The following is a 20308-nucleotide window of genomic DNA, read 5'->3' on the forward strand; positions in this document are numbered from 1 at the left end:
AAATAGGTGTACATAAATTTCACATTGCCATAACTTATCATGATTCCAAGATAATTAACTTTTTACTACCATATTCATGCCAAGCATCTATGTGACCTTTTGTATCCCAGTAGTTGCTCAGAAACCATAGCCCCCTGAAGGCCAATGAACCTGTCTCCATGTGCCAAAATATGATCCTTCCCAGGTTACATGAGACCTCACAACATGCATGACCTTCCTCAGTGTGATGGCAAGCAGGCAAAGACATCCAACTTTGCTGTGCGGAGAAGTAATGTTGCCAGATGAATACAGGGTGCCCAGTTAAATTTGAAGTTCAGATAAATACCATATAATTTTTAGTATAAGTGTGGCTTGTGAAATATTTGGGACATAAGCATAATTTAAATATCAGATTCAAATTTAACTGGGTGTCCTTTATTTTTATTTGCTAAATCTGGTAACTCTACAGGGAAGAGTTCAGGCAATTCATACCTGAACCAACCAATCAAATTAGGGGAGTAAAGAGGGCAATGTGAGATCTATCCCACACTTTCTACATTTTCTACCAGCTGCAAGTGAAGTAGAATTTAAAGATAAGCTCTTGCTAACTGCTTCCTAGCTTGTGGTTTGGTAATTTGGTAAAATGCCTTTTTCACATGCATTATATTTTGTTGGCAAATTGGAGAAGGAAAACAGTTTAATTGCCAGTTGAGATTACATCTTTCCTCAGGCATAAATCGCCCAAACAGATCAACCATTGTCACAAACACTGATGAAAAACAAAAACAAAACAAAACAAAACAAAAAAAAAAAAAGGAAAGAAATCTCTGGTGCTGCTAAGTATCTGGTAACTTTACAATTAATAACAAAAATAATGGAGGTTTGATGGAATTTGTATTTGGGACCTCAGGATTAAACCACATTACTGGGAGGCACTAAGATGTACCTAAATAATATAGGCATTATTTATAACATCAGTATCTCATAACATTTAAACTTTAAATTAATGCTTTGTTTTTAACATTTTGTTGTTGCTTCTAGCATCATTTATGAGGTGTAAATGAACTGGCTGGAAAAAAAATTACTTTATTACTTTTCCCCCTTTGGAGTTCTTTAACATTTTTATTATGATATGTCTAAAAATAAAAGAGCATGATTTGCTAACACAGGAACCTACAAATAAAAGTAGCTTCCTTTAAATAAAGGTGAATATACTGCACTTCAGTAATGCTCACATTGTTCAAAGCATTTTAGAATCCTTGTGGAATCACCACTGTACCCCACCTGAAATTCTTTTGACTAGTGTTGGCATTTTCTCCATTTAAGAATATATTTCATGTAATGAGTGATTAAGTCATTTAGAATTATGCCCAGCAAATAGGTTTAATCTAGGTTGGTAATACGGTGTTTGGCTAAAAATACTTGGTAGGAAAAAAAGATATTGACCAGGAATCTGACCCTAAACAGCAATGCCAAAAGTGTTACACTAATATAGGCATATGATGACATCATTTTAAATAACAAATTCTGAAGGAATTTTCAAATATGGTTTTCAAAGTGTTTCATATAAATATTAGTCTATAACCACAGAAACAGATTTATTTGGCTTTACTCTGAAGTAAACACTTAAGTCAGAAATCACCTGAGAATCTTGGAAATTATCAGTGGAGAACCAGAGGTGGTCAATAACGTAATTCATATGATATCTCTTTAGAGGCTGCCTTTTACAAAGAAAATATCACCTTCCCCATGGACTAATTTCCCTGTTCTTTAGAGATGAATGGTATCAGATGCCATGGTAACATCTAGAAGTGTATACTGCATATGACAGGAGCAACAAATGCTTGCAGGATTTTGACAACAGAACTGCAGGGTCTGAAGGGGTAAAGCCCAAATACTGTTTTGTAAAACCTAAGATTTCATAAGTCAGGAGGAACATCTAAAATGTTAGATAGAAATTTATCAATTGAGGCCAGGCATGGTGGCTCAGGCCTGTAATCCCAGCACTTTAGGAGGCCGAGGTGGGTAGATCACTTGGGTAGATCATTTGAGCCAGGGAGTTCCGGACCAGTCTGGGCAACATGGCAAAACCCCATCTCTACAAAAAACTACAAAAATTAGTCATGCATGGTGGTGTGTGCCTGTGGTCCTAGCTAATCAGAAGGCTAAGGTAGGAGGATCGCTTGAGCCTGGGAGGCGAAGGTTGCAGTGAGCCAAGATCACACCACTGCACCACTCCAGCCTGGGTGACAGAGTGACACTCTGTCTCCAAATAAATAAATAAATAAATAATAAGGAAAGAAAAGAAAAAAGAGAAAAAAGAAATCTATCACTTGAACTCTCTAAAGAATATTATCCCTGATCTGATAAGGAATATTAGGCTAGGAATATTTTTTAAAAGCTGAGAAAAGTTTCTGTTCCTTGCTAAGAAAAATATTCGAAAAACTCAAGTTAAGGGATTTGCTGTTGGAGGATGGTTTGTGTACCAAGGAGCTTGAGATCAAAGACTTCTTTGTCTTGAAAAAAAAAAAAAAAAGATATTTCTATGACCTAATATTACAGGAACTTGTTTTATTTAGAGATGAGGTTTTTTCTATTTAACTACTTTTAGAGCAAATTTGGTTTATGCAAAAATTAGGCAGAATGTACAGAGTTCTCACATGCCCCCACAGTTTCCACTACCATCAACAACATGCACTGCTGTTGTACATTTGTTACAATTACTAAACCAGTAGTGATACATTATTATTATTATTATTTTTCTTTCTTTCTTTTTTTTGTTTTGCTCTTGTCGCCCAGGATGGAGTGCAATGGTACAAGCTCGGCTCACCACAACCTCTGCCTCCCGGGTTCAAGTGATTCTCCTGCTTCAGCCTCCTGAGTAGCTGGGATTACAGGCACATGCCACCATGCTCAGCTAATTTTTGTATTTTTAGTAGAGATGGGGTTTTGCCATGTTGGCCAGGCTGGTCTCAAACTCCTGACTTCAGGTGATCCACCCTCCTCAGCCTCCCAAAGTGCTGGGATTACAGTCATGAGCCACCATGCCTGGCCGTGATATGTTATTATTAACTAAAGTCCAGAGTTTACATTAAAGTTCATTCTTCATGTTGCATAGTTCTATGTGTTTTTACAAGTGCATTATGTCATGTATCCACCATTACAGTATTGTACAGAATAGTTTGACTGCCCTAAAAATGTCCTGTGCTCCTCCTGTTTATCTCTTTTCTCCTCAGCTTTGATAAGACTCAGACAAAGCTCAGCTTTGTCTGAGCTTCAGGCAACTACTGCTCTTTTTATTGTCTTTACAGTTATGCCTTTTCCAGAATGCCGTATAGTTAGAGTCATATAGTTAGTATGAAACTTGATGGCTGATTTCTTTTTTTTTACAAAATAGTATTCCATTTTGTGGATGTGCCAGGGTTTGTTTCTCTATTTTACTATTGAAGGGTATCTTGCTGCTTGAGAATTACTTTTTTAACTCAAAATGATGGTGATTTCTTTTAAAATCTCACTTCAAGAAATCATCCCATGTTCTGAAACTTTGTTGTTTCTTTTTTTTCTTAGAAATGGTATTTATTCACCTGGCTCTCATTTATAACAAATTTTAATAGTCCAGAATACAAGGTTGAAACTTGTTGTAGTGAGAGATTTTTATTACATTGTGTTTCTGCCACACTCTCAGCCTCTACCAAACTCTTACAGACATACAATTGGGGAAGAAATACTTTATTGTTAATTCCTTTATGTTCTCATTCTATCCCACTTCCCCATTTTTACCATCTCTCAGGGGAACTATCACCATAACTTCTAATTGAATTTTCTCACTCTGGACTTCTCCTCTCCAAAATATTCTCTACACTTCTGCCAGTTACCTATCTAACTGCCAATCATAACACTTCCTGGTTTAAAATTCTGCAAAGATACTCCATTGTCTTCAGGATGAAATCCTGAGATGGAAACACAGCATCAAGTTCTTTTCTGATGAGGTCCATGCCTCCTCATCATCCTATTATCCTCTGCTTCTATAACTCTGAACTGCATTTGGAACCCCAATTGAGCTTCTGCTCTGTTCACTTACTGCTTCTGCTTCTAAATGTTCTCCTTCTCCTTTATTTTTTTGTTTTCTTACCAACACAGATGTCTTTTCCAGGAAGCACTCCTTTGAGCCATCACAGTGTTTTGCAAAATTTTATCTCTCTTTAGGCTTCTTAGAACTTCTCCTTGGGAGAAGATACTGGAAGTTTTATATTTCCAGTGGCTAGTCAATACATTTGATTCCATGTCCTATCTCTTATACAAAATTGATTTTCATACTCCTAAAATTCTGTGTGGGAGCTTAACCAGTCACAACAACAACAAGAAAATAATTAAATACCTAATCAATGTAAACTGCTGTTTCAATATTCAGGGATAGTTGATGTATGTTTTCATTCAGTTCTCACAGTTTTACCAGTAAGTATGCATCGGTAGTCTGTCTCACAAAAAGATGCTCATAGTGTCTTCAGCAAATAAAAGGTGTATTTTTTGTCACATAACAAGAAAGCCCAAATACTGGCCCCCCAGGACTGGTACAGTGGCTTTAAGGTGCCATCAGTGACCCAGACGATTTTATCTTTTTGTTTTAACATCTGTAGAGCATGGCTTCCTTTCATCATGGTCACAAAATGGCTGCTTCACATTCATTTTCTATCTCCCCTTCCAGCATAAGAAAGCAATGAGGTGAGTGGGTGCAATCCACAGAGGGAAAGCAAAACTTACTAATAAGTTCCCAGAAATTTTTAAAAATCTCAGTACCCAGAACTGGTCGAGGAATTGGGACACGTAACTAATCATGATGACATTCTGAGCAAAGTCAGCTCTCTATTAGTTTGCGTGGTTGGGGTTGGGGCCAGGGGCAAACATGAATACCAGTTAAGTAAGTAGCAATCCTTGGCACAGAAGATTAAGCAACATTGCTATCCCCAAGTGAAGTTATTTGTCCCATCAGTCCAAATGATGGGTGTATGACTATAACCCCCATATCTAGACAGAGGTCTGTTGCTCTCAGATATTTAATTAATGCAAGGTGATTGATATCCATGGATTCATAAAATATAGATGTTAACTCATTATAAACCTGCTGCAGTTTTCTTGCATAGGGAGAGTGTTTAATAGGATAATAGACTGAGGCATCAACGGATAGTTTCAAGGGTATATTTTTGGAGTTAGAAAAGCTCAGTTTTGAAATTAAACCTCTCCATTCCCCAAAACAAATGTTAGACAGATACTTTGTCATCCATCCCAGCTGCCTGGAGACTTAGAACTAGGAAAAAATCCACAAATGTAAACAGTCATGCAACTGTTTTGTCCCATTAGTGTGAGAAGATGCTCATTATATAATAGAAAAAGACAGTAAAACAAATGCATGTAAAATAAATTGATTGGTGTTAGGACTATATTGTATGTGCAGCAAACCAAAACTTACTTATAAATGAAGACAATGAAGCCATTTTCAAAGAGAGCTGAAGGTAATTTCCAGTAATGGATTGACCTGGTGAAGAAAAACACAATATAACAAAACTAATTTTATATTGAAAAGGGAGGGAAAGCTGGGGAATAACCTCTCATTCAATTCTTTTTTGCACTATAACCACATAGTAAATACATAATATAATGGTGTTTCAGATCATGTTCAGATTTTTATAAAACTTTGTAACACTTTCTGAAATTTTTCTGAGCTTTTGAGATTAGGTAGAGCTTGAGAAAATGCCCTTTATTCACTTCTCCAGAGCACACAGATTACGATTAAATACAGTTGACATATATTTCTTTCTTTCTTTTTTTTTCCAAGACACGGTCTCACTTTGTTGGCCAGGCTGGAGTGCAGTGGCACGATCTCGGCTCACTGCAACCTCCGCCTCCTAGGCTCAAGCAATTCTGCTGCCTCAGCCTCCCGAGTAGCTGAGATTACAGGCGTGTGCCACCACGCCTGGCTAATTTTTGTATTTTTAGTAGAGATGGGGTTTCACCATGTTCGCCATGCTGGTCTCGAACTCCTGACCTCAGGTAATCCACCTGCCTTGGCCTCCCAAAGTGCAGGGATTACAGGCATGAGCCACCATGCCGGCCAACACATATTTCTTAAAAAAAAAAAAAAAAAAACTGGTAAATTTTTGGTCATTATATAAATGCATACACCAAAATATGCTTTCAGTGATTTTTCTCCACTATATGGTAGAAATCATGGGGGGAGGGGAGAGGAGGACTTTTGTTTTCTGTAATGTAGTCTTTTATTATTAAAAATGTGTTACCTAAAGAAATTCTATATGTACGCCGTTCTTTATTCCACCATTACAGAAAAGTGGTACCACTTCATGTATCTTCATGTGTCCTTCGAACAGTGTGGTACAGATTAGAAGAGATGATTTAAGAAACATAGTTATAAGCAACAAACACTGCTTGACATTTTTATTTTAAAAATTAGCTTGAAGCAGCCAGTCATTTTACAATGCCTAAGCAACTTAAGCCCTTCACAATTCTATTGCTAAAAATTTTAGAACAGTAAAATTTATTTTAAAACTATTTCGACATCTCACTCGACTCAGAAAACTCTTTCTCAACTTTTCAATTTAATAACTTATTATCAAGATTCTATAATTAAAAGTACTGAGAAGCCAGGAAGTTAACGAAGTATACAATATCAGCACACTGAAGAATGAAAAATTTTATGGCTTTTATGCACAAAGCACTTTAGGCTAATTATTTCCAGAGCAGCTAGTGAATGGAAAGTTGTCCTAAGAGAGTACTTAACTTCTATGACCTAGGGGGATCTCCTCTTATTCAGAATCTGTGATGCTGCCTCCAAGCTAGTTCTCTTAGGGTTTTTTTTTTTTTTTTTTGAGACAGACTCTCACCCTGTCACCCAGGCTGGAGTGCAATGGCACAATCTCAGCTCACTGCAGCTTCCACCTCTTGCGTTCAAACGATTCTCCTGCCTCAGCCTCCCGAGTAGCTGGGACTACAGGCGCCCGCCACCATCCCCAGCTAATTTTTGTATTTTTAGTAGAGACAGGGTTTCACCATGTTGGCCAGGCTAGTCTCCAACTCCTGACTTTATGATCTTCCCGCCTCGGCCACCCAAAGTGCTGGGATTACAGGCATGAGCCACCATTCACGGCCAGGGTTTTTAACCTTTGTGAACTCACAGAAAAATCGAATGAATTAATTTTTAAGTTTTCACTAAACTATGTCCTTTCACCACTTGACCTTACAATATACAAGGCCAGAACAAAAACGTGAAAGCTGATTTTCCAGAACTGCCCGGTATGTCCAGTTGTAGAACTAATGGTAGCCTGGGACCAGGCCTGAACACTCTAGAACAACCAGAGAAGCCTAAAAGATTTCAAGTTCAGTTTTTGTCCAAGGTCCTTGTTGTGAGGGCGTGAGAAAACAAGAGAGTTGAGTGATTGCCTTAATACCTGTCACAAATGATACCTGAATTCCTGTAACAGTCACATGCAAAAAAAAAAAAAAAAGTTTTGTCTCTCCCATTCTTTTTTTCTTCAAAAATTGATACGTACTGGCTTGCATTTTCTGTAAAGAGATAGTAAATGCACAGGGCTAGCCTTTTTTTGACGTTTAAGCACATTAATTTTCCAAGGAGGAAATAAAAGGTGAGTTTGAGTTTCTGGCCATAGAAAATGATGTTACAGATCTATTTGTGTCTTAATTTAACAATGATCACTGGGACTTGAAAATGACATACTTATCTCCCGTTTGGCAATTATATTGGTTGAAAACTACCTCAGATTGTTATACTTTAAGATGTGATTATTGGTTTTGGAATATAGATAGAATCTGATGACAATATTTATTGGTCACTCTTGGGCCCCTAATTTGGCTAAGATCAGAATTCTGGAATCTCTGTGAGCCCACTAGCATCATGTTTTGTCCAAATGTGTATCTCCAGAACCCAGTAGGCTTGGTCTTAAAGTATGTACCTAACATTAAATGAGGTTGAATAAAATGCAATTAGATTTTAATTTTATTTCTACTTCACTTATGAAGCTTAGTTTGGCCAGATATGAAATTCTGGGTTGAAAATTCTTTTCTTTAAGAATGTGGAATATTAGCCCCCACTCTTCTGGTTGTAGGGCTTCTGCAGAGAGATCCACTGTTAGTCTGATGAGCTTCCCTTTGTGGGTAACCTAACCTTTCTCTCTGGCCGCCCTTAACATGTTTCCCTTCATTTCAACCTTGGTGAATCTGACAGTTACGTGTCTTGGGGTTGCTCTTCTCAAGGAGTGTATTTGTGGTGTTCTCTGTATCTCCTGAATTTGAATGTTGGCCTGTCTTGCTAGGTTGGGGAAGTTCTCCTGGATAATATCCTGAAGAGTGTTTTCCAACTTGGTTCCATTCTGCCCGTCACTTTCAGGTACACCAATCAAATGTACGTTTGGTCTTTTCACATAGTCCCATGTTTCTTAGAGGCTTTGTTCGTTCCTTTTCATTCTTTTTTCTCTAATCTTGTCTTCATGCTTTATTTCATTAAGTTGATCTTCAGTCCCTGATATCCTTTCTTCTGCTTGATTGATTTGGCTATTGGTATTTGTGTATGCTTCACGAAGTTTTCGTGCTGTGTTTTTTAGCTTCATCAGGTCATTTATGTTCTCCAAACTGGTTATTCTAGCTAGCAATTCCTCTAACCTTTTTTTCAAGGTTTTTAACTTCCTTGCATTGGGTTAGAACATGCTCCTTTAGCTCAGAGGAGTTTGTTATTACCTACCTTCTGAAGCCTACTTCCGTCAATTCCTCAAACTCATTCTCCATCCAGTTTTGTTCTCTTGCTGGCAAGGAGTTGTGATCCTTTGCAGGAGAAGAGGCGTGCTGGTTTTTTGAATTTTCAAACTTTTTGTGCCGCATTTTCCTTATCTTCATGGATTTATCTACCTTTTGTCTTTGATGTTGGTGACCTTTGTATGGGGTTTCTGTGTGGATGTCCTTTTTGTTGATGTTGATGCTATTCCTTTCTGTTAGTTTTCCTTCTAACAGTCAGGCCCCTCTGCTGCAGGTCTGCTGGAGTTTGCCAGAGGTCCACTCCAGACCCTGTTTGCCTGGGTTGCCAGTGGAGGCTGCAAAACAGCAAAGACTGCTGCCTGTTCCTTCCTCTGGAACCTTTGTCCCAGAGGGGCACCTGCCAGATGCCAGCCATAGCTCTCCTGTATGAGGTGTCTGTTGACCCCTGCTGGGAGGTGTCTACCAGTAGGGAGGCACAGGGGTCAGGGACCCACTTGAGGAGGCAGTCTGTCCCTTAGCAGAGCTCAAGTGCTGTGCTGGGAGATCCACTGCTCTCTTCATCACAGTGTTTTGCAAAATTTTGTTTCTCTTTAGCCTTCTTAGAACTTCTCCTTGGGAGAAGATACTGGAAGTTTTATATTTCCAGTGGCTAGTCAATACATTTGACTCCATGTCCTATCTCTTATACAAAATTGATTTTCATGCTCCTAAAATTCTGTGTGGGAGCTTAACCAGTCACAACAACAAGAAAATAATTACATACCTAATCAGTGTAAACTGCTGTGATGGCTCAAAGGAGTGCTTCCTGGAAAAGACATCTGTGTTGGTAAGAAAACAAAAAGATAAAGGAGAAGGAGAACATTTAGAAGCAGAAGCAGTAAGTGAACAGAACAGAAGCTCAATTGGGGTTCCAAATGCAGTTCAGAGTTATAGAAGCAGAGGATAATAGGATGATGAGGAGGCATGGACCTCATCAGAAAAGAACTTGATGCTATGTTTCCATCTCAGGATTTCATCATTCTGAGCAGCCATTTTGTGACCATGATGAAAGGAAGCCATGCTCTACAGATGTTAAAACAAAAAGATAAAATCGTCTGGGTCACTGATGGCACCTTAAAGCCACTGTGCCAGTCCTGGGGGGCCAGTATTTGGGCTTTCTTGTTATGTGACAAAAAATACACCTTTTATTTGCTGAAGATACTACGAGCATCTTTTTGTGAGACAGACTACCGATGCATACTTACTGGTAAAACTGTGAGAACTGAATGAAAACGTACATCAACTATCCCTGAATATTGGAACAGCAGGCAGGAATCGTTAAGTCTGCTGAAGTTGTGCCCACTGCCGCCCCTTCCCCCAGGTACTGTTTCCCAGGGAGATAAGAGTTTTATCTATAAGCCCCCAACTGGGGCTGCTGCCTTTCTTTCAGAGATGCCCTGCCCAGAGAGGAGGAATTTAGAGAGGCAGTCTGGATACAGCAGCTTTGCCATGCTCCAGAGGGCTCTGCCAGTTCAAACTTCCTGGCAGCTTTGTTTATACTGTGAGGGCAAAACCGCCTACTCAAGCCTCAGTAATGGTGGAAGTCCCTCCCCCCATCAAGCCCAAGCATCCCAGGTTGACTTCAGACTCCCAGGTGCTGGCAGTGAGAATTCCAAGTCAGTGGATCTTAACTTGCTGGGCTCTATGGGAGTGGGATCCGCTAGGCTAGACCACTTGGCTCCCTGGCTTCAGCTCCCTTTCCAGAAGAGTGAATGTTTCTGTCTCACTGGCGTTCTAGGTGCCACTGGGATATGAAAAAAAAAAAAGAAAAACCGCAACTAGCTCAGGGTCTGCCCAAATGTCCGTCTAGTTTTGTGCTTGAAACCCAGCACCCTGGTGGTATAGGCACCCAAGGGAATCTCCTGGTCGGCAAGCTGGGAAGACCATGGGAAAAGCGTAGTATCTGGGCTGGAATGCACCGTTCCTCACAGCACAGACCTACATGGCTTCCCTTGGCTAGGTGAGGGAGTTCCCCAACCCCTTGCACTTCCCGGGTGAGGCGACATCCCACCCTGCTTCTGTTCGCCCTCCGTGGGCTGCACCCACTGTCTAACCAGTCCCAATGAGATGAGCCAGGTACCTCAGTGGAAAATGCAGAAATAACCCACCTTCTGCATTGATTTCGCTGCGAGTTGCAGACCAGACCTGTTTCTGTTGGCCATCTTGCCAGCCACCATGCTACCCTTTTCCTTAATTCTTATTTTTAGAAACGATTATCATTTTTAAAATTGTTTTTTGAATAGGTTTACTTATATAACAAAGTTGGTCTACAAATTAGTATTTCAAAAAATATTATAGAGTAATTTATTTTAGCACTCCTACTCTTAGAAGTATCTCAGTTTAGTCGATATGTTCACCTCACAATCAAAGATAATAATAATTGCTCACTGCCTTGTACATTAATCCTCATATCATAACTCATCATCTCTGAAGTGCATATGATAGGTTGAGTGTGCCTCATCCAACATGCTTGGGACCAGAAGTGTTTTGAATTTTGGAATTTGGAATATTTGCACATACATGATAAGATACCTTGGGAATGGGACTGAAGTCTAAACATGAAATTCATTTATGTTTCACATACACCTTATAAACAGCCTAAAGGTAATTTGATATAATATTTTTAATAATATTTTGCATGAAATGAAGTTTTGACAGTGTTTTTGACTGTGACCCAGCACATGAGGTCATATGTGGAATTTTCTACTTGTGGTATCATGCCAGTGCTCAAAAAGTTTCAGATTTCGGAGCATTTCAGATTTTGCATTTTCGGATTAGGGATACTCAACCTGTATTATCTTTATTTTACAATGAGAATACCAAAGACAGGGAGGTTACAACCTGAGATTGCACATCTGTTAGGTAGTTCACTCCCTTTGATTTCAAAGCCCAGGCTTTTAGACCCTTTTTAAAAACAGAATTCTTTCACTGTTTTACTAATATTATCTTTCAAATGCCCTCTGTCATATTATAATAAATTGATATTCAAAACTAAAATACATCTTTATAAATTTCTGTTTACATGTATGAGCATCCACAGGAAAACGTTTTTCAAACTTTTTCAATATATTGATATATTATGTTTATTTAACATAATATATCTCATACTATTTATATAAAAGTTTGGAACATTGAAATTAAACAATGCCCTTGGAGCACTAAAGGCAGCTAGTAGTATGAGAAACAGTAGACACTGTCAGAATCTAAAAATCAATTAACTTAAAATCAGTTGTGGTAGCAAAATAATGAACAACTCATTCGTTGTAATTATATAAGGACCTTAAGATAAGCAAATACATCTGGCAAATAAAATTGAAATCAACAAAAACAATTTATTAAAGGACAAATCCCAGAATGTGTAAGACCCCTAAAATGCTATTTTTCCTTTATAAATCTGTAATCCACAGTTCCCACTTCATTTAGCCATTGTACTTTTTCAGTCAAAAATTAAAATACTTTAGAAAATATTTAAAATTTGTATGGCAACATTCAAATAATTACTTGAAAAAAGTCTGGTATTTCCCTGAAAAACTTAAAGCAATGTAGGAGTTTAACACTATAGTTTGATGGAGTTTGATGGAGAAATACGTGTCAAACTAAATTGTCTGAAACTATGAATTTAGATCTTAGATCAAAATGATAAAGGAAGAACAGGCCAGGAACTCAGAATCTATTTTCCAATTCAATGTGCACAATGTGCTCCTAAAACTTCTTTACAAGGAGAATAGTAAGGTTAATCAACCTACAAGAGGTCAAACATAAGACATAGCACTAGAGGTATTTAAATTGCAATTTTTAATTTATGTCTTTCTCTCTTTTTTGGTATTCCCCCTTTCCTCTCCTCTTAAGAAGAAAAGGAATATAGAACTACACATAAATCTTAGCTCTATCGCTTACTAACTACACACATATGAGCATTTTACTTGGGTTCCTAATCTACATGAGTGGAATAATGAAGCTATCTCTGCAGGGTTACTGCAAAGGGTAACTCTGAGCATTTGGCACCTGGCCATCATTCAATATAGAGTAGTTGTTATTTTCCTTATTGCATCTGTGGGGTTTATGATGACAACTGTTTCATAAAATAATAGAATCTTGGTTGTCACCCAGATAAATCTCTAGATCAATGTAGAAATTTCTTCCACAGAGTGCTTCAAAGGAAATATTATTTTAAGATACTATTAAATATTTAAAAAGCTTCCAGTCATGTGGAAGGAGAATATTTATTCTGTTTGGTTGAAAGAGTAGAACTAGGAAGAATTAAGTAAGGTTTTGTGGAGTATGATTTCACCTCAGCCAAAGCAAGAATAACTTAACAACCAGAACTGGTTAGCAGAGAATTGGATGTTTTGGGGAGGTGATGAGTTTTCTTATCATAGGAAGTGTTCACTTAGAGGCTGTCTGGTATTAAGTCAGGAATAGAAAGGGGAATCTGAAGTTCTGGAATCAAAAGTGATGAGAAATGATACTGGCATTCTTGTATTTCGTTTTGTTTTTCCTTTCCTTTCTGAAACAGATAGACAGGACTAAATTGGTCGGTTTAATATTTATTCTCTAGGTTTATTTTTGCTTGTGAGTTCTCCCATCCCAGCACTGAACAGTGTTATGGTAAATGAGGGCAGTTCTTGCCTTTTCAATCCAGAGGTGCATGACTGAAGTTGTAGACACAGCTCTACTGTCAGAATAAGCATTACCTAGTGACAAAGAATGAGAAGACACATCCTGATCATAGAGTGACCCTTTTAACGTAACAATCTGATCAAGTAACATCTATCAATTATCAATCCCTGCATAGCAAATTACCCGAAACTTAGTGGCTAAAACTACACGTATTATGTTGCACAGTTGTTGAGGATTAGGAAAAGACTATCTGGGTGGTTCTTTTTCAAAGTGTCTCAGGAGGTTGCTTGCAGTCAAGGTGTTGGCCAGGATTGCAGCTATCTGAAGGCTTGACTGGAGCTGGGTGGTCCACTCGCAACATGATTTACTCACATAAGTGTTACCAGGAGACCTTAGACCCTTACCAAGTGGGGCTATCTATAAGGGTGCCTGAGTGTCCTTATAATATGTCACCTGGTTTGCCCAAAGTCAGGAATTCAAGAGAAAGCCAGGAGGAATTCACAATGTTTTTTGTGTCCTAATTTCAGACGTTGCTCACGGTCACTTCTACCACATTCTATTCCTTGGAAGTGGGTCACTAAGCACAGTTCACACAAAGAATATAAGAGAATTAATGGGTATATTTTAAAACCACCACAGCCTTTTTAAAACCAGTCAATAACTCATACTTTCCTAAAAAATAAGGTCCAAATAGCTTCATATTGTTAAATAATAATCCAGCCCCTGCTTTCTTCCCCACAACTTCATTCCTGTAATGGCCCACTAAACCCTCCACTCCAATAATCTTAAATGGCATAGAATTCCCCAAATAGATCAAACTATTGACAACTTTGTACATTTACTGGGGCTACCTAAACCTACTTTGCCCTTCCTTCCCTATCTGACAATATCTATTCACTGCATCTCAATTGCAGGTTCATTTTAAATACAAAGTCCTTCCTGACTCCTTGAAGGAAAGAGACAGAAATTTAAATAAATATTTATACAAAATAGAAAGGGACATAAATTTATAAACACACACACACACAAAGAGAGAAAGTGTGTGTTTGAAAGAGAAAGCAAAAAACAGGATCCAGAGGCATTTTCTGAGTTGTATAGTATGGGAAGAGTGACTTTCCCCATGGAGTCTAAGGATTTCTTGTGACAAATTTATTTTATATTCACAGTACCTAGCACAGTACTTTACACAGTAATTACAGAATAACAAATCACTTTCATGTTGCCTCAATTTTCCAACATAAGTGATAATTTTTCTTAAGGTTTTTGTTTGTTTTAGAGGTTAATTTCAGTTTGACCAAAGTACAAAACTAAAAACACAAAATATTTGTAGATGAGATCCACTTTGTCCCAGAAATAAATGGTTATTCTCTTTTCTCTTTCTCACAAATATGAATTTATCATATTATGGAGACAATTTTCCTGAGGAGTACTTTTCACTTTGTCATATAAATCTATCTGAGTATATACACCACACTTAATTGAAGCAGTTGTGGACCTGGATCAAAGAAATAGGACTCCTTGGGTGTCCATCCCCTGTCAAAGGATACCTTTATTGCAAATCTATTGAAAATATAGTCCCTTTTAACAGAACTCACTGAGGCCTAGACTTTAGAGCATGAGAAAGGAGCTGAGCACTCTGTAGTCAAGTGTGTTGAGTACAGAGTGTAAATGTGTGTGTTTATGGTGGCTGATGATGGTGGGGACATGGCTGAAGGAAAGGCAGCTCAGTCACTATCCAATTCTTGGTAAGCCCCATCCCTTTTGCTTCTGAGTAGAAGAGAGCTCCAGGAAAGGGTGAGACACTTCCCTTGTTGGTAAAAACTCAAAGACTTGAACTCGCCTCATCTCTGGAGGTGGAAAACAGTCTGTAAGGAGGTAGGGGAGGGAAGACTGCAGATTCTGATACACATTCCTACTTACCTCTTATTATCTCTTATTATTCCCATTTCTAATAACTATGATTCTGATCATGAAATGTGTCTTCTCTGCTCAGTCCTTAAACAAAGGCATTAATGTCTTTATTCTCAGCCTTACTGATTGGCTGTACACCTTCAAATGCTAGCAATTTTGGCTACACATGAAAGTTTTGAAAAGCTCTGAAGAACAATGAGCAATAATGCTAATCTTTAGCAGTAATTATACATTAATAATAATTACAACACAATCACTCTATAAAACAGGGTCTCACAATGATTTTTAAGTCACCTATCATTGTCTCATATTTTCTAGGTTAATACTTAGCAATATTATTGTTATACCAGAACAATTTATTGCCCTAATAGCAAACTCTGGTACACCTGTGGGACTATTTTATACATAGTTTAGCAAACATATAACATGTTTTTAGAGATTCCAGGATATGATGCAAACATCTCATCTAATATAAAGAAAGTATATCCTATTCTACAGAGCATCACAATATTGCTCTCCCCAACATTCTCTGGGACAGATTAGTATTAAAAGTTGTGCTCACATTTTGCAAAAGTGAAATGTAGACCTTTATGAGAACTTGGTAGAGAACTTAAGAAGGATTTGAAATATATGTATATGTGTCAAAAGGAATGCCTTACTTTATTGACAATTTCTGGTTTACATTCATATCAAAAATTTGTTATTTTCCAAATTAATGAATATATTTATTTTATTTATAAGATTAATGAATTTGTGAGGGAAAAATAAATAAAACTGTATTGGGGGCCCCAGAGAAGGTGGAGCAAGATGGCCAAATAGAAGCCCCCAGCAATCACGTCTCCTACAGGAACACAAAATTGAACAACTATCCACACACACCAAAGCACCTTTATAAGAACTAAAAATCAAGTAAACAATCACAGTTCCTCATTCTAACATTATACTAAGGAAAGAGACACTGGAGAGGGTAGGAAAGATAGTCTTGAACTGCTACCCCTCCCCTATCCCCTGGTGGTGGCTGCATAGCACAGAGACAGAATATGTGTAATTGGGAAAGGGAGAGCACAGTGATTGTGGAACTTTGCATTGGAACTCAGTGTTGCCCTGTCACAGCAGAAAGCAACATGAAGCAGAATTCAGTCAGTCCTCATAGAGGGAGCATTTAGACCAGCCCTAGCAAAAGGCAAATCATTTGTCCCAGCAGTGGGAACCTGAATTCCAGCAAACAGCACCAGCATCGGCTAAAGAGCTTTGGGATCCTAAATAAATTTGAAAAGTACTGTAGGCCACAAGGACGGCAATTTGTGGGCAAGACCTAGTGCTATGCTGGGCTTGAAGCCAGTGGGCTTGGGGTGAACACAAGCTAGTGAGACATCACCACCAAGCAGAGTCCTGAGGTTTCCATTCCAGGATCCAGCTCCCAGACATTTATAGACACACCCAGGACCAGAAGGGAAGCCTCTGCCTTGAAGGAAAGGGACCCATTTCTGGCAGAATTTGCCACCTGCTGAATCAAGAGTCCTTGAGCCCTGAATAATGAGCAGTGGTAGCCAGGCAATACTTTCCATGGGCCTTGGGTGAGACTAAGAGCTGTATTGACTGCAAGTATTATTAGTCCATTATCACACTGCTATAAAAAATGACCTGATACTGGATGATTTATAAAGAAAAGTGGTTTAATTGACTCACAGTTCCGCGTGGCTGGGGAAGCCTCAGGAAACTTACAATCATGACATAAGATGATGGAAAAGCAAGGCACATCTTGTCTTGGTGGAGCAGAAGAGAGAGAGAATGAATGGGGAAGTTCCACACTTTTAAACCATCAGATCTCATGAGAACTCCCTAACTATCATGAGAACAGAAAAGAGGAAATCCACCCCCATGATCTAATCTCCTCCCACCAGGCCCCTCTCCTGACACGTGGGAATTACAATTCAACATGAGATTTGGATGGGGACACAGAACCAAACCATATCATTCTGCTCCAGGCCCCTTCCAAATATCATTTCCATCTTACATTTTGAAACCAATCATGCCTTCTCAGCAGTCCCCCAAAGTCTGAACTCATGCCAGAATTAACTCAAAAGTCCAAGTTCAAAGTCTCATCTGAGACACAGCAAGTCCCTCCTACCTATGAGCCTGGAAAATAAAAAACAAGTTAGCTATTTCCAAGATACACTGGAGAGTTATCAGGTAAATGCTCCTATTCCAAAAGGGAAAAACTGACCATTTTGTAATGGGATAAATTGACTATGGGGCCACAGACCCCATGCAAGTCCAAAATCCAGCAGGGCAGCCATTAAATCTTAAAGCTCCAAAATCGCCTTTCACTTCATGTCTCATATCAGGGCACACTGATGCAAGAGGTGGGCTCCCACAGCCTTGGGAAACCCCATTCATGTGGTTCTGAAGGGTACAACTCTGCGACTGCTTTCATGGTCTGGCATTGAGTGCCTGAGGCTTTTCCAGGTAGACAGTACAAGCTGTCAGTGGATCTGCCATTCTGAGGTATGGAGGACAGTGGCCCTCTTCTCACAGCTCCACTAGGAAGTGCCCCTGTGGGAACACTGTATGGGGACTACACCTCATATTTCCCCTCTGCACTGCCCTAATAGAGGTTCCCCATGAGGGCTTCACTGCTGCAAAAGACTTCCGCCTGGACATCCATGTGTTTCCATACGTCCTCTGAAATCTAGGCAGAGGTTTCCAAATCTCAATTCCTGCCTTTTGCACACCTGCAGGCCCAACACCATGTGGAAGCTGCCAGGGCCTGGGACTTGCATCCCCTGAAGAAACAGCCTGAACTGTACCTTGGCTCTTTTAGCCACAGCTGGAGCTGAAGTGTTTGGGATGCACTGCACCAAGTTCCAAGGCTGCACAGAGCAGCAACAGGGCACTGGGCCCAGCCCATGTAACCATTTTTCCCTCCTAGGCCTCCAGGCCTGTAATGGCAGGAACTGCTGTGAAGATTTCTGATATGCCTTGGAGACATTTTCCCCATTGTCTTGGCTGCTAACATTTGGCTTCTCGTTACTTATGCAAATTTCTGCAGCCAACTTGAATTTCTCCCCAGATAATGGGTTTTTCTTTTCTACTGCATCATCAAGCTGCAAATTTAATAAACTTTTATTCTCGGCTCCCCTTTTCACCATAAGTTCTAATTTCAGAGCATCTCTTTCTTCACACTTATGAGGATACACTTTTAGAAAAAGCCAAGCCATATCTTGAACTCTTTACTGCTTAGAAATTTCTTCTACTACATACCCTAAATCATCTCTCTTAAATTTAAAGTTCCACAGATCTCTAGAGTAGGGGCAGCATGCAGCCAGTCTCTTTGCTGAAGGATAGCAATAGTGACCTTTGCTCCAGTTCCCAAGAAATTTCTCATCACCATCTGAGACCACCAGAGCCTGGAATTCATTGTCCACATCATTATCAGTATTTTGGCCAAAATCATTCAACAAGTCTCTGGGAAGTTCCAAACTTTCCTACATCTTCCTGTCTTCTTTTGAGCCCTCCAGACTGTTCCAATTTTTGCCCATTACCCAAAGTCACTTCCACGTTTTCAGGTATCTTCATAGCAGTGCCCTACTCCTGGTACCAATTTTCTGTATTAGTTTGTTATCACACTACTATAAATAACTACCTAAGAATAGGTAATTTATTTAAAAAAGAGGTTTAATTAACTCACAGTTCCACATGGCTCAGCTGGCCTTAGTATACTTACAATTATGGAGAAGTTGAAGGGAAGGCAAGGCACGTCTTACCATGATGGAGCAGGAGAAAGAGAGAGAGAAAAGGGGGAAGAGCCACACTTTCGAACACTCAGATTTTGTAAGAACTCACTCACTATCATGAGAACAGTAAGGGGGACATCTCAGATCCAACCTACTCCCATCAAGACCCTCCCATAACACCTGGGAATTACAATTTGACATGAGATTTGGGTGGGAACACAGAGCCAAACAATATCAAGGCTTGGAACTTGGGAACTTTGGGAATCCACCTAAACCCAGCACATTGCCAGGTGTGACTGATAAGAAGAGAGACACTGTCTGAGGAAAGAAGAGGGATATGGTTTCGCTGTGTCTCCATCCAAATCTCATCTTGAATTTTACCTCCCATAATTCCCATGTGTCATGGAATGGACCCAGTGGGAGGTAACTGAATCATGGGGATGGGTCTTTCTCATGTTGTTCTCATGATAATAAATAAGTCTCATGAGATCTGATGGTTTTATAAATAGGAGTTCCCCTGCACAAGCCCTCTTTGCCTGCCAACATGTAAGAAGTCCCTTTGCTCTTTCTTTGTCTTCCACCAGGCTTGTGAGACCTCCCCAGTCATGTGGAACTGTGATTCCATTAAACCTCTTTCTTTTATAAATTACCCAGTCTCGAGTGTGTCTTTATTAGCAGTATGAGAATGGACTAACACAGAGAGGAAAGAGTAAAGGGGACTGTTTTGCAGATTGGGTACCAGTTCAGTCACAGTGGACTAGAGCAACAAGTGGGTTCCTGGGATCCCTGATTCCAGACCATGAATCCTGGACAGCATTTCTTGAGCTCCGTTTGGCCAGAGGGGAGCACAGTACACTGAAGGGAGTAACTCAGGACTGGCAGCATTCATGACAAGCTGACTGAAGGGCCCTTGGACCTTGAGTGAACATTGGTGGTAACCAGGTAGTATTTATCATGGGCCTGGGCCACTGGTGGCCATGGGGAGATACTGCTCTGCTTGAGGAAAGGGGAGGGAAAAGTGGTAATGACTTTGTCTTGGGCCAGCACAGGCTCAGTAGAATAGAGCACCAGGTGGATTTCTAAAGTTCCCAACTCCAAGCACACACACACAGAGAGAAAGAGAGAGAGATTCTGGTTGTTTGCAGGCAAGTAAAGGAAGAGAAAAATAATCTTTGCCTAGTTACACAGGGAATTCTACCCAAGACTGAGTCTGCAAGATCCAAAGCATTATTCAGTCTGGTTGC

This window comes from Colobus angolensis, unplaced genomic scaffold (genome assembly GCF_000951035.1).
Source record: "Colobus angolensis palliatus isolate OR3802 unplaced genomic scaffold, Cang.pa_1.0 Scaffold15, whole genome shotgun sequence".
In the NCBI taxonomy this organism is placed as follows: domain Eukaryota; kingdom Metazoa; phylum Chordata; class Mammalia; order Primates; family Cercopithecidae; genus Colobus; species Colobus angolensis.